Source organism: Cygnus olor, chromosome 14, assembly GCF_009769625.2.
Source record: "Cygnus olor isolate bCygOlo1 chromosome 14, bCygOlo1.pri.v2, whole genome shotgun sequence".
NCBI classification, from domain to species: Eukaryota; Metazoa; Chordata; class Aves; order Anseriformes; family Anatidae; genus Cygnus; species Cygnus olor.
Window position 1 is genome coordinate 8,843,010 of NC_049182.1, and position 11,429 is coordinate 8,854,438.

Below are 11,429 nucleotides of genomic sequence, written 5' to 3' on the forward strand. Positions count from 1 at the left end.
GGTGGGGATGATCCCAGTGAGTGTTCATCCACAAGCAGCCATTCAAACAGATGAAGTCACCCCCAGCACCACCAGTCTGCAGCCGAGTTCAGGTTTAACCTTTTCTTATTAGAGCGATGCTTCGAAAGAACTGCGTCCCAGCCACCGAAACAGAAAAATCTGCATTTGGAACTGCACTTCTCAAACTTTTACAGGATTTCATTCAAATGGTCATTGTGAAAATTTTTTAAAAGGCAACACGGAAGCACAGCATGAAAGGAAGTCATGCTCACACGCAGAAACCAAGAAACATTTCCTACTTGTACAGACACACACACACACACACACAGTCATCTGAAGCTGTATTTGTGCTGCCACAGACAAGATGCTACCAGAAAGGTGCACACCTAAAGCCACGCTGACACTTGTCAAGGCGTGATGACAAAACTAATTCAGCTCAAGAAGCCACGACAGATCGATACCGAGATTTGTCTCGGTAAACCACAGGCTACAGGGCTTCTGCTTGCCCTCGCCTAGCCCACAGCCTGGCCTGCCAAGTTATGCAGACATGGGCACCTTTTCCAGAGCCCTACAGACCCCAAAGGCAGCACAGCCCTCCCTGGCACACACCACTCCGCTGGGCACTTCACATTGCCTCCCAAGGGGAATTCAAAGGCCAGCAACAACGCTGGAAGATATTTAAAATGAACAACCAAAATCATAACCCGAATAGCTTAAAGAATGCTGGTGCTCAACATTTAGTGTGAATGAAAGACGGAGTTTTAATGTATGGTGCTGAACAAGTGCAGGCTGGGACCTACACAAAGCATTTCGGCTGCGTACGGAAGTTCAAGCCTACGCTCAGACCAGCTCAGAGGACAATTCATACGAAGACATTTCGAGCGTCCTGTACTTTTTTTTTCCCCAAAAAACTCCTTGGTTTTGCCAAGCATGCAAAATTAATTACAGTGAATTAATTGAACCAAGCTGCCTCCTGCTTTTCGCTAGGTTACTTTTCCAAGTGGATCAGGGCTTAGGGGTGGGCAGGAGCTGCCGTACAGGTTTTCACACCATCATGAAATTCCCCACGTAAAGTGCCAACAAGCACCTGATTTCAAGTTATGCTCATGTAACCATCAAACCTCCTCTAGTCAACAGCAACAACCAGACATGAGACAAGAAGGAAGTTTCCATTTTCCCTAAGTACTCCGAATGCAGACTTCCATGGACTTTTCCAAATACTGAAAGTTAACTGAGATTCTGCACATCCAAATTAAACTGAAGAATTTTACCTTCTACATTCACACACACATGCTTGAGAATGTAAGAAAACTGGAAAGTACAACATTTTTTTTTACCTACAACAGCAAACTCCAACTGCAATCTTGTTAAAACAAAATCAAAACAAACTCAGAAAACCACATTCTCTTACAATCGATGGGCCATGTATTACAAGAAGCAGCCGCTGAAACACTGCAGCATATTCTGTCAGTGCCTAACAAAGCACCCAGTGCTAATAAGAAACTCTTTAAAATTAACTTCAGTGGCAATGTGGATGTGTTAAATAAAGCCTCAGTTGTAATTGCTGCCAAGTTCTAACAGAACGTAATGCAGGCAAGCAACAAAGTCCACTGCACTAAGCTCATTATATTGTAAAGAGCTCTCACAATACATTATTTTGATTGGTGTAAAAACAAAAACATTAAGCCTCTAAAACCTTTAGATAAATGATGATGACAAGAGTTGCTGGATGCTCGGACATTAGAGGAACCCAGGCCACGCTTTAACATAGCTAAAAAATGGACTTCAGAGCAGGACTGGGAAGCCGCAAGTTTGTGCCCCAGAATTTTTTCCTGATGATTTCAAGTGTCTCCCTGTTCCAAATCAGGGCAAGAAAAAGAACAGTCTTGGGAAGAAATTCTGACTTCACCTCTTCCCTGAGTGCAAGCACAGCTGTGCTATTTGACCACAAACAGCTTTAAGAAGTCTCCCATCATAACTGATTAACACTCATGGAAACATTCTTATTTTCTAACAACACAGCACTGCTCAAAAATCCCTTGCTCAGCTGGCACAAACATTTTGTCAAAAACATATTCCCGGCTAGCTTTAAAAAAAGACAGTAGAATTCACAAAACCTGATTTATTATTTTTTTTAAAAAAAAAAGCTATTACAAATTGGTCCCTGCTGATTCCATTAGCAAAACAGATTAGCAGCGAGCTTAAAAAACCCTCAAAGACAACATTTATTTTCCCTTTAATAGGGATTTCTTTCTGAGGATCTGCCTTCACATAAAAATTTGCCACTTCATCTGAGGCTGCGATTTATGCCCCAAACCAATGTAACTGATTTATGCACCGATTCAATATTAAACTATCACATCACAGGCAGCAAATACTAATAAAGTACGAGGGGACACACAACCTGCATCCATTTATCCAAGCAGGCCCTAAGTCACATGAACAGAGCTTCTAATATTTAGAAAAGCATTACACAAAAGTTACTTAATGCTTACTGAAATATATTGGAATATTTGCAAACCTAAGAGTTGTTCTGATACTATTGCCACCAAAAATCGTCATAGAAAAATTCAGTAGCTCCAGCTGGGATCAGAACTTCACAACTAGACTGGATCCTGCAATGTCTAGTCTAACATCAGTGAACAAACAAGGTGCTCATTCTCCTGCAAGATTAAGACATAAAACATTTGAAAGATTGACACCCCCCCCCCCCCCCAAAAAGAAATATTTTCAACTTCCATTTTTCACATCTATGAAACTCTAGTGATTTTGCATACATCCATTAACAAGCAGACTTTGATCTGTAATCTAGTTTTGACTTTAAATACTGAAACTGAAGATATTCCTAAACCATGAATAGTCTGGTTTTGATTTTTCCAAAGGGTAAACACGGCTAGACAGTTCTTGAAGAGGGGAAAAAAATCTCGACTTGCAACTATAGAAAGATTCAATGTCACAGTTCAAAAAATTAAAATACTAAAATTAGTCCCAAAAGTGCTATATTCACGTATTTCTCAGAACCCTTCTTTCCAAGTGCCTGTCCTGCTCTTGAGAAAAAAAAGAAAAAAAAGGAACTTGAAGTACAGAAGAATCCCATCCTCCAGAGACTTAAATCATCAGTCTGGGAGAGAGAAAACAGAGAAGGGAAGGAACAGGACAAAAAGGTTTATCAGATATACACTTAGAAAAGAATTTCCCTGTGTGAGCCTGTAGGAAAAAAAAAACACTAGAGCTCCGGAGAGTTACGTGAGTCACTGATCCATCAGAACAGCTCTTTCCCATGCAGTCAGCAGCAAGGAAAGCAGAAAGATGCCTCACTCCTGTACAATTTAAATGAGGCCAAGTTCTGTTTTGGCTAACAAGGACAGCACTCAAAATTTCTGCTGAGGAGGCCAGACACAATGAGCATACCAAGCGCACTAATAAAGCGGTGAAATACTGCAGTCGTGTACTGTAAAGCTGCCATTAAGATCCAGTCAGCATCTCCAATAATACTCCGTTTTCATAGCTCACTACGTTAGTAATTTCAAGTAATAACCCTTTAGTATTTAGCGTTCGATTCAAAGCTTTAGAGAGTGTCAGGTGGCAAACAGAGTATTCAATCTTGCCATGTAAGAAGTTATAAAGAATAAACAATATTCCCCTCCCCATCTGGTTTGACAGTATGGATTGCTGTAGAGCTGGAGCGGCGGTGGGACTGGAGAACTGTCATTTCCATCTAGAAAACAAATGAATTGCTAAATTCCTGCTCAGGCAAGACCCAATCAGTTATCAGCTGAGACGTACCTGAGTTAATCATTTCAAACAAATGCATAATATACTTCAGGAAAAACAACTTTTACTGCAAAATATGTAGACACCACCTCTTAGCTGTTCGTAGGGACATAAGAGAGCACACATTGATATTAAAGACATATTAAAATGGCAAAATAAACTAGAGACAGTTAACTCTATAGTAGAAAAATCTACATTTCCAACTTTTCAATATTAGCAAGCTTTATGAGGAAGAAGAAAATCAACTCAGGAAATGAGAATGCATATCACAGCACTGTGAAGTTAAAGTTGCTTTAAAGATTTATTTCTGGAGTACTTTCATACGCTGTGAGCAGTTCCAGCACACTCAATCATATTACAAGTGGATTATTTATAGGCAGCCTGTAAAACATCCTGTCCCTTTTAGTTTTCATAACGAGCAGGTAAGACCAGGGAACTGAACTCAGGGACTAACGCATGATAACAGAGTTTAACAAATCCAGCAGGTATGCAGGAAAATCTTTCTGTGGTTTCCTACGGGATCGGCTCTCTGCCTGCGCATTATCAGTTCAAACCCAGCCACACTAAGAGGGGCTGCCTGCTTTTTAGACCACAGCTTATCTGTCCAGTTAAGCACCTGAAATCTAGTTCATTAAATATCTAAATAAATATATTTAAATAAACTCTTCTGGGAAAAAAAAAAAATCTAGACTGAATCACCAGAAACCAAACTGCTTTCGGGTCCTTTTCAACTCTATAGTTTCTTGTCATTTCAAGGTTCAGCTTATTAGCTAGTTATTCAGCTTTTTTTTTTTCCCCTCCCCATCACAGCCATATTTGCAAGTCTACACCTACAAGCCTGCCTAACCACATTTGTATCAGCATATTCTGAGAAAATCTGGGCAGCAATCCCAAAGCGCCTCTGCAGAGGACAGAATACCCGGGGGACCTGCACGCGGAGCAGTAATGACAGCCCAAGATGATGCAGGCTCTGACAACCTCCCTCAAAGAGCTGGATCACAGAAGACCAGCCACACAAGTAAAGCTCAGGTACCCCCACAAAAAACCTGCAACCCAAACATGTAACCAGGATGCAGTTACATGACAGGATGAAATATATCCCATCCTCCACAATTGCTCATTTAGTTTTTAGCCATTTCAGATACAGACGCAGACTATGTTTAGCGCATGCAATGCCAACAACTGGCTACCCAACCGGTTGGAAGTTAAAATAGAAAATAAGACTTTCAAGATTTCTTTCTGTCAATACTGTAAAAGTCTCCGTTGTTGCACCTTATCTATTTGAGTCCTTTAAATAAAGAGCATCGGTTTCCAGGCTTGTCAAATAGGCTGCTTAGCTTCCTGTACTAAGGGACTCGTGCGACAGGAAGATCAAACAAATGGCAAAAACACTTAGAAAAGTCCCTTTTAAAGCATGTTTAAACTCAAGACAGGCAGGCAACTGAAAAAAAATTTCCAGAAAAACTCCATGAGGTGAACTATCCACTTCTGAATGCTCCTTTCAAGTACGCAATTAATTACAAAGCAATAGGGCTTCTCTAAAATGAAAGGAAATGCTTTAAAAGTAAGTGCAGAGAAACCAACGCACAGACGTCTGAATCATATCGAAGGTGCTAGACATGAATATGCACTTAAAAGGCAAAACTACCATGACCCATCCAATTTATAATCACATCAAACATTCCCAGGTGCGTCTGGAAATAAAAATGGATTCAGAAAGACAGTAACCAGTAACCACCAAACAATAAAAAAGCCTTGCAGCGAACTGAAATAGAAGCCCTCTGCATGCACGCATGAAGAGGAAGAAAACGACTCTAAAGCAGCAAATAGAGCAGGTTTTGAAGAGTGCAACATGAAACACTAAGCAGGCTTATAGAGTTTTCCAAGGCACACCCATTCATTCAGGTCTTGCTGGCATGATGTGCCTTTCTGCATCTGCCCCCATTCCAGCAGCTGAAGCAGAGCAGACACTAATCTCCTTCCATCACCTCCAAAGGAAGGAATTCCCCAGGATTTCTTCAGACGCACACAGCTCGGTTCATCAGAATTAGGTTGCTCTAACGTCAGCAGTTCCTCTTAAGGCTGACATAAACAAGGTGAATCCTGCGTTTTGGACAAGCAGCAGCTCGATGTTGCTAAGGTTTTTGATGATCCTCCTATATAGTGGTGGTCACAGAGATGACTGTTCCCTAATGAGTTTAGGGATTAATAAAATTAAACCCTTTAAAGACATTAGAACTTGGGGAAAAAAAACACAGCTGACTGCCATAGTTGTTAAAGCTAGCTGGAAACAAAAAGATACCCATGCACAGCCAGCTGATCGCTCAAGATAACTGGCATAAATGAGTCCCAAGTCCACCAAACAAGTTACCAGAAACTCCTGCATTAAAAACCGCAGAAGAAACAAACACACCAACACCTACGGACTCCCAAGAAAAAATATATATATATATAATTTGACTAAGATCACAAGCAGCTAGCACTTACGAGCCAAGCCATCAGAGAACTCTCCCTTTTGCCGGCCGACAAGAGGCAGGCGATGCCGGGTTCCCACCCAGCACCCGCCGGGCCCCCGACCCCCCGGTGCCACCCCGGGGCGCTGAGGGGCTCGCTCCTTACCTCAGGCCGCCCCCACCGGGGCACGGCTGCGCCTGCAGCGCCCGGCCCCCGAGCTGAGGGACAGACGGACGGACAGATACAGGGACGGACAGACCGACGGAGGGAGGGAGGGAGGGAGGGGGCGCCACGAAGCCGGCGCCTTGCTCAGCCGCCGGGCCCGAGCCCAGCGCCACAACCGGGCCCAGCGCGGCCCCCCCCGCACCCACAGCCCCCCCCCCACCCACCCACCCACCCACCCGGCTCAGGCCGCTCCCCGCCCGCCAGGCGCCGCCCTCGCCCCCCGCTCCACGCCGGGCACTCGGGGCCGCGCATGGAGGCAGCTGGGTGCCCCCCACGGGAGCGCGCACACGCGGCGATGGGCACGGAGGGGTGGGGGCAATCACCTGAAGCGGCGGTGGTGGTCGTGGCCGCCGCCTCTTGTTCCTATTCTCCCTCCTCCTCCTGTCGGTCCCGCGGCGGGGGCTCGGCGCCTCAGAGCGGCGGCTCGGTGCCCGGCGGTGGCGGCAGAGCGGCTCCCCGAGGCACCATGGCCGCGCCGCGCCGCCTCAGGGCGCCGCCAGCGCACGGCCCCGCAGCAGGGCGGCCATGGCCCCGCTGCCTGCGCGCGCCCGACGCCCCGCGCCGCGCATGCGCGCGCCCCGCCTCCGCTGGGGGGATCGAGGGGGCAGCGCGGAATGGCGGCGGTCGCCCCCGCGCTGTGAGGAGGCACCGACGGGGGTTGTGGAGGGAGGGGGTCGGTGGCCTCTCAAACCCGGCAAGGCCGGGGGCTGGATTCCGGTGGGACGCCGAGGCTGCAGCTCCGGCTCGGAGCTCCCCGGTGTCCAGGCTGCTGCCAGCCCCAAAAATGAGTCACAGAAAGTCGTTCTGTAAAATACGGGTAGTGTCTGGCTGGAGGTTTGGAAGGGCAGATCTGCGGGTTTGATAATAGTCAGTGCTGGCCTTGCGAAACGCAGCACTCTTATCAATTTAAAATATTAAAGTTGACTCAGACTTCTTCAGCGGTGCGGAATCTGTGGTCACCTTTGGTGTGATCAACCTGAAAATATCAGGCTTTTGTGCTTCTGTTGGCATTTCTCATCAGGAGACCTGCTTTAAGGGCAGCCTCTCACAGCACAGACCCCATGTGGGAGCTCTTCACAGCCTGAGCTCATGACCCCTGAAACATCCCACCTTAGCTCAGTGCATACAGGTTGCATGGCCAAGCCCAAGCATGAGCTCTTAAGTGGTAAGGAAAAGGTGTAACCCGAGAGAAGTAATGGTTTTGACTTTAATACTTGAAAAAAATTCAAAGCCACATTGTCTGGGACATGAGAAACTGCTGCAGTGAGGAATGAGGGAATACGCTGAACTGGAAAATCCTGTAGCTCACAGGGGTTGGGCTAGCCAACCTAGTAATTGTTTTTTTCCTGCCATCTCTAATGAGAACAGTAGCATTCACAGACATATGTATTAAAAATGCTTAGCCTCAGCATAATGTTTTTAACTATGAACAACAGATACTAAAATAAAGGCTTTGGATGTCTGTCTACACTGCTTTGCAGAATGACCCTTCCCTCAGCACCCAGGGGTTTTCCAAACACCAGAGGAAAACAGTAGTTTGAACTTGCCTGGGTTAGTTTCTGTCAACACTGTGGTAGGGCTCGGCCCTACTGCATACACCAATGGTTGTATTTGGTGTTAACACTGGACCCTTCTCCCACATTTCTGTCAGCTCAGTAATCGGCAGAAAGGAGACCAACCAGCACAACTGACAGTTCTCCCAAACAGAAACACCACAGAGGAGCTCTGCATACTGATACATTTTTTCACAAGCTTCAGATTTTAATGTTGTTTTAAAAATAAGCTTTATTAAATATATTTAAAGCTTTTAGTTTAAAGCAAACAGAGAAGATGGGAAAGCACTGGCTTCACCAGGCTCCATCCATCCCATTGTTCTGCCTGGCTCAGCCTACTCGCTTCTTTGTCACTATTATTCACTAATACTTGTCAGTACTACTACATCACTTCTTATCACAAGGAGTATGAACCAGCAGCTGTCATATAAGGCATAAGAATCTCAGCTCCATTTCTATGGAGTGCTTGTATTCTCATGCCGTACATGGAAAAAAAAAACATGAGTCACTTCTGTTCTTTGTGGGCTTGGTTCATTGCTGACTGAAGTCGGGGGCAATGGTGTAAAATGTGGAATCTGTAAATCCTACTGCCTATTTTCAGTGCTGCTTCTGAAAAAAAAAATCAAGTAGCAGAGAGAATAACAAATTCATAATTGTATACGGCAATAGGTTTTACTACAAGGAGTGAAAGTTTCTATTATTATTTTGCAAATATTTGTAACACGGAAGTATTGTAGCAAATCACTGAAGTTCTTACTTCACTTTGCAAGCAGACAATAGGAATCAAATGCCATTTTCGTTCATTCCATCATCTCTCATAATTTAATTCTGAAAATGTGTTACTTCACAAAAGCACAGGTTTTCTAATGGGCAAACCAGGTACGTGGCTTTACCACTGTCTTGTCAGGCATGTCTTAGAAAAAGTACCTCCACTTTGTTTCCTTTCTCTGCACTTTTAAAAGACTTCTCTGCTTCTGACACTGAGTGGCTGAGAGTTCTGAATTCAGTGATTGTTTCTCTCTCATTATTAGCAGAGGCATTTGAACTCCAAACTTTCAGTGATCAGTAGCTGAGGACTGAAGGGAAGTACTTTGGTGACATCTCATTAAAACTTCCAAAAGACCTTCTAAGAGTTCAGACAATGTGGAAATTTGATTTGTGCATGTGGATGGACAACTGCGAGCACCTCAAACTGCTTACAAAGAAAATCCCTCATAAGAATTCTCAAGAGCAGCAAAATACGCTGACATGGCAGGACACTGCATGCCTAAGGTGGACAATAACACGGGCAGTTTTATTTGAAGCTTCTTTTACAAGCAAGTGCTTCAAGAAATATTCACAAATACATATGTACAAACAAAAGAATGTCTTAATAAGCAGTAGGTCATATTGTATAATATAGTCAGACAAAAGTTAAATGCAAAAATTAAGATTATTTTTGAAACCTGACTTGATGCCTTGCGTATGTCTTAATACACCAATGGCAGCCAGCCCCCAAAGTCTGTGTTCTCTTGTTGAAATCTTAGCCCGTTCACTAAATGAACAAATCAACTATATAATTGATGCAGAAACACATACCCAGACTTAAGAAATGGGAACATTACTGGGTCTACAACAGACACATAGCCAGTGCATTTCTTTGTGATTTACCTGATCTTATCCCATAGCCCCATCACAGAACTTCTGCTTTTCACTATCCGTGACCCTATTTCCTAAGTCTCTCCCCATCTCTTAGCTTCATATTGTCTCCTATTTTTTCTATCATTCTCACAGCTTTTTAGAGCTCTTTCGAGCAATTCAGCTAGTTCCAGTTTCTCAATTTCATATTTATTTTCACTCTCTTCAGGAAACCACTTCTGCAGTATCTCTGATAATTACGTATCTCATATAATTACATATATTTTTACTACTTCCTTAACACTGAAGAGCACTGACTCCCAACAAATAAACAGCTGCTGCGATTTACAACTTACCTAAGGGAAAGCCATACTAATCTCTCTACTGAGAAGTTAGAGAGCTGGGTGGTGATGTAAGGAAAGTGATGAATCACATTTTGTTCAGTGAACAAAAGAATCACAGTTCTCTCCCAAGATCCCTTGCCAGTGGGGCATAATCTAGAATACAAAGAATTGAAGTAAATAAAATAAAAATAATTGGGCTGAACAGTGGCAAAAGAATAACAGTCACATTCAGAAAATGGAGAATCATATGATATACTAGTACAAACCTCTAGTATTTATAGCATCTCACAGTGCCAACATTAATTAAATAATCTGGAAAAACCTCCTGTGAGGAAGCTATGTAAATATTATTCTAACCTCAACTTTACTGATAAAGAAGCCGAGACAGAGACTCGCCGTACTAGTGATAACTTGAAAATGTGTTTCATTTCAAACTGGAGACATTTCCGTGTCTCCAGCTGAGCTGCCAGCTACTAAAACACATCACATTATTGAACACTGGAAATTCAGCTCTCAGTGTTTTGCCCGGAGTCACACAGTGACTCAGAATCAGAGCTCACATTCAAACACTGCTCTTCCTAGGGCACAGTGATGGCAGTGTCCAGAAAACCACGCTTTCTGTTACATTTAAGTGGTCGGGAACAGCACAGAAGGCTCACACACAAAAATATATTGGGCTGGAACCACTTGGACAGTATAGACTTTAAGAGCTTGACGTTCTCAGAAATCATTGCTTTCACCACTGCTTAGTACAAATTACAAAATAGAGAAAAGAGACAGGGAAAAAGTAATACATCAATAGACATTGCAGGAAACAGTAAAAAATGCTGAGAGGGGAAACCAAAAAGCCTAAAACAGATGAAGAGAAAAACACACAGGTACCAAGCTGTGTTAAGAATTCCTCTATTCCAAGGGGAGAAAATGGGCTCCCTTCTAGATTTTTTCCTAGTGTGACTTTTCCTTCCTCCTTGCTCTGCTAGAATATACCACGGCGTAAACCCAGAGTACCACCGCAAAACAAACTCTTCAGTACAAAGAAAAGATTCTGCTGTTTGGGCTCTGAATTGTAATTATATTGTCTTAGTCAAATTACTTTAACACTTTGCACTTATTAACGTTAGGATTGAGCACCACCATGCGTTTTCACAGCTGAGTTAAAGGACCTATTTATCTGTGTCACATGAATGTTGTCAGAATCAAAGTATTTCTCTGCAGTGCCTAGCACAAAGAAGTCCTAGTTGTGACTCAGGCTTCAGGTTACTAAAAGATCAGCATCACACCAGAAATAAAATACCATGCATACTTTTTTTTTTTTTTTTTTAGTATTTCTCAAACAGGGAAAAAACAAAACAACACAAAAAAAACTACTGCCTCCTTTCCACAAGACAGCTTTCTCAAAGCCAACCAGAAAATTATTAAAGTATATGAAAAATATTAGAAATGGAGAGGTGACCACACTACA

The 11,429-nt window shown here is 43.4% G+C and overlaps 1 protein-coding gene across 3 annotated transcripts in view; it reads right to left on the reverse strand.

Annotated features, from left to right (window-relative positions):
* The window catches only part of RNF145 (ring finger protein 145), a 44,698-nt gene extending 37,675 nt beyond the window's left edge, over nucleotides 1-7,023 (reverse strand). Inside the window, exon 1 of one of the 3 annotated variants that reach the window (XM_040573230.1) lies at nucleotides 6,777-7,023. The gene's annotated coding sequence lies outside the window, so the exon portion shown is untranslated. Of the gene's footprint in view, nucleotides 1-6,393; nucleotides 6,551-6,776 lie in introns of those variants that run through there. The other 2 variants (XM_040573227.1, XM_040573229.1) reach the window with 2 other exon arrangements.
* Nucleotides 7,024-11,429: the final 4,406 nt, after the last annotated feature.